At 48.1% G+C, this 4,053-nt stretch overlaps 1 non-coding gene across 1 annotated transcript; it reads left to right on the forward strand.

Annotated features, from left to right (window-relative positions):
- Positions 1–1,149: 1,149 nt before the first annotated feature.
- TRNAV-AAC (transfer RNA valine (anticodon AAC)) lies at positions 1,150–1,222 on the forward strand. The gene has a single exon. It is a non-coding gene; the product is annotated as a tRNA-Val (tRNA).
- Positions 1,223–4,053: the final 2,831 nt, after the last annotated feature.

The raw sequence follows: 4,053 nt of genomic DNA on the forward strand, positions 1-4,053 counted from the left end.
GCGGTGACACCATGCCTCCACGCAACAAGCAGGGAGCAGGGATTGGAGCAGAGCACAGGCAGCCTCTAAATGTGCAGGTTTTCCCCACACCAACAGGCGTGTCAGTCAAAGTGCCTCGGCGTGTCACAAGTGACACGCGTGTCATAGGTTAGCCATCACTGAACTAGACATACCCAATTCCAGCAACCTTTCTTTACATGTTTTAGCCTCCAGTCCCCTAATCATCTTTGTTGCTCTTCTCTGGACTCATTCTAGAGCAGGGGTGTCAAACTCGATTTCATTGAGGGCTGCCTCAGGGTTGTGTTTGACCTCAGGGGGACGGGGGGGGACATGGCCAGGGTGGGCGTGACTCGATGTCACTCGTGTCGGGAGCACCTGTGGTGGTCCGAGTACTCTGCCAGCAAAAATAGGCTCCCAAGCTCCGTTTTCAGCTGCGACAGCCTCCTACAACCCTCTACCAATGAAAACGGAGCTCGGGAAGGCCACAAGTGGCTCTCCCGAGCTCCGTTTTCACTGGCAGAGGCATCGCAGGCCAGTCCTTCACTGTTTCTAGGTCGGCCCTGTGGGCCAGATCTAAACACCCCACAGGCCGGATCCAGGCCCTGGCCTTGAGTTTGACACCCCTGTTCTAGAGCCTCAACCTCTTTTTTACATCGTGGTGACCAAAACCGGATGCAGTATTTCAAGTGTGGCCTTACTAAGGCATTATAAAGTGGTATTAATACTTCAGAGGATCTTGATTCTATCCCTCTTTTGGACTAGAAGACCTCCAAGTTTCCTCTCAGCTCTATTCTGATTGATCGATAGGTCATCATATACTTTACAACCACCAGGTGGCATACAATTATATGTGCTCTGATTAGACTTAGCTGATCTGTGCGTGCCATATTCTGGCTGCAAAGTGTATTGTCACCTGGCTCTGGATTTTAAAAAGAAACGCTCTGTTTGCAAAGCATTTTAATACGTTCAAAGCAGCATTTCCTAGATTGCACCGACATTCAATCTCAGTAATTCCTCACACCGGTTGGAAATTATGGCAATTGGTTTAACAAAGGGTTCTCTAGTGGTTTAGTGGCTAAGGATTCAGTGCTCACACCACTGTGGCTGGATTCGATTCCTGGTCAGGGAATGGATTTTCTTTCTAAAGGAGTTTCTGTAGTGTAGTGGTTATCACGTTCGCCTAACACGCGAAAGGTCCCTGGTTCAAAACCAGGCAGAAACAGCTCTTTGGGTCTTTTTAACTATTAATTGGTGGAATAAATTTCCTTCAGAAGTTGTGGGTGCTTCAACACTGGAGGTTTTTAACAAGAGAGTGGACAAGCCATTTGTCTGAAATGGTGGGGTTGGGCTAGAAGACCTCCAAGGTCCCTTCCGTTCTGTGTTGCAAGAATTCCATAGTCATTCAAAACCCCTGGAGATTGAAAGCATCTAGGGACTGTCCTTCAGCAGTGCATGAGTAAGGGGGAGAAGGCATTTTTTTTACATTTTTACCTTGCAGCTATCAACGACCAAAAGATATCACACACTCATCGATTGGAGAGGACATGCGCTGGGAAAGATGGAGAAAATAAGGACATTTCCACGTTGTGTCCCAAAGGTGCTTTTTTTTTCAAGAGGCAACTGGACTTTCTTGTTTTTTCTTGGAAGACCAGAGGTGGTATTCAGCAGGTTCTGACCAGTTCTGGAGAACCAGTAGCGGAAATTTTGAGTAGTTCAGAGAACCGGCAAATACCACCTCTGACTGGCCATCTATTCTCTGCCTCCCGAGTCCCAAGTCCCAGCTGGGTCTTCTGGGCCCTGCGCAGAAGAACGGAGCTGGAAAGCAGGTTGTTGGGGTGGGGAGGGAATGGAGATTTTGCAGTATCTTTCCCCTGCCACGCCCACCAAGCCACACCCACAGAATCGGTAGTAATAATTTTTTGAATCCCACCACTGTTGAAGATGTTTCGCTTCTCATCCAAGAAGTATCTTCAGCTCTGACTGGTGGCGAATGGAAGGATTTATACCATTCCCCACCATCCAATCAGAGCCGAAGAAGCTTCTTGGATGAGAAGCGAAACATCTTCAAAGAAAAGCCAAGAAAGTCCAGTTGCCTCTTGAAAAAGCACCTTTGGGACAACCTTGACCTGGATGAATGAGAATCTCCATAGACATTCCACATTGTGTGTCTCCAAGGGACAAACTTCCTTGGTGGCATCTTTTATCTTCTTTCAATATTGCTTTCAGCTCGTGAATGAGCAGCCTTGAATCTATTAAAAAAATCGAAGCATTAAGTGCTAATTCTCTCTTCTTGAGCCTTCTTCTCTTTCTTTTTTTTTAAGTTCTTTCCTTCTTTCTCCATTCCTCCTTTTCTTTCAAACTGCTTTATTAGTAACAAGAGGTTGTAGGGGGGGGCGGGGCGACCTTTCCTTTCCTTCTTTCTCCATTTGCCGCCCTGGAGATCCATTTTTAAGCACTGCTATGACCACGAAAACCTGCAGCGACTTAGTGTCCACAATGGGGAGGAACAGGGATTGTAGTCGCTTAACAACAGCCACAATCCACAACCATAATTCTAGGGTTAATTTAAGGCATCCAGATTTCTTTTCCTTGGATGTTGGCTTTCATTGTTTATTCTATGTTTTTGTTCTTGTGGGTAAGAGTTGTGGCATTAAAGATGGACCATGTAAGTCTTTTAAAACCAATCAATCAATAATTACCTAGCACGCAGCTTTTACAAACCTGTAGATTTCTACTTTTATGCCCATCCAAAATAAGTGACGGGATACCAATTCACACTTTCTGACACGAATTTTAATTCTTTTGTTCCTAATTCAACTTGCACCTGACTTCCCCATGTTCATTTAACTGTACAAGGTGAACTTCCCTTCATTCAAATTTTATTACATTCTTCCTTTTTCTTTCTTCTTTCATCCCTCTCTTCCCTTCTCTTTCCCTCCCTCCCACCTTTCTTTTCCTCTCCATCTCCTTCCTCCCTTCCTTCCCCAATTATTTTGTCCCTCTTCCTTTCTTTCTCCCTCCCTCCTCCATCTCTTTCCCTCTTTTTTCTTTTTCCTTCTTTCCTTATCTCTTTTCCCTTCTCCTCTCTTTCCCTCCTTCCGTCTCCATCTCCCTCATTCCCTTTCCTCTCCAACTGTTTTCTCTTTTCCATCTCTTTTCAACTCTTTCTTCTCCATCTGCTCCTTTCTCCTTCCTTTTTCCTCTAGCTCCCTTCTTTTCGTTCCCTTCTCCTCTAGCTCTTTTCCTTCCTACCCCTCCTCCATTTTCCAACTCCCTCCCTTCCTCTTCCAGCCCTTCCTTCCCCTTCTGCCTGCCTTCCTTCTTTCCTCCCTCCCTCTCCTCTTTTCTTCCCCTTCTGCCTTTCTTTCCTCCCTCCCTTTTCTTCCTCTTCTGCCCCCTCCCTCCCACTTGTGCCTTCCTTCTTTTCTTCCCCTTCTGCCTCCCTCCCTTCTTTACTTCCTTCTACCTTCTTCTTTTCCTCTCTCCCTCCCTTCTTTACTTCCCCTTCTGCCTCCCTCCTTCCCCTCCTTCCTCTTCTGTCTTCCTTCTTTCCTCCCCCTTCTGCCTCCCTCCCTTTTCTTCCTTCTACTTTCCTTCTTTCCTTCCTCCATCCTTTCTTTCCTTCTTCTGCCGCCCTCCCTTCTTTACTTCCTTCTACCTTCCTTCTTTCCTCCCTCCCTCCCTTCTCTTCCCCTTCTGCCTTCCTTCTTTCCTCCCTCCCTCCTTCCCTTCTTTCCTTCCCCTTTTGCCTTCCTCCCTCTCGTCTTTTCTTCCCTCCTCTTATCCCATCTCATCCCAATTTCAGCCTCAACCTCCTATATTCTTGGCGGCCACCAGATGGACCTCAGGTGCCGTCTTCGGCCGCTTCGCCCGACGGAGAACGCGGCCGGCCGGCCAGCCCAAGGCGAGCGCGGGCGAGGCGGCTGTGGCGGCTGAGGTGGCGGCGGCGGTCTTGCTCCCTTCCCGCCATCAGCCGCCCCTGCGCCGCCCGGCAGCCTCCAGCAGGGGCTGCGCTTGTGGAAAAGCGAAAGTGAGGAGCCAGCGAGGGCTGCC

This window comes from Notechis scutatus, chromosome 2 (genome assembly GCF_049901735.1).
Source record: "Notechis scutatus isolate UNSWTSFEM ecotype Mainland chromosome 2, rNotScu1.2, whole genome shotgun sequence".
Classification (NCBI taxonomy): Eukaryota; Metazoa; Chordata; class Lepidosauria; order Squamata; family Elapidae; genus Notechis; species Notechis scutatus.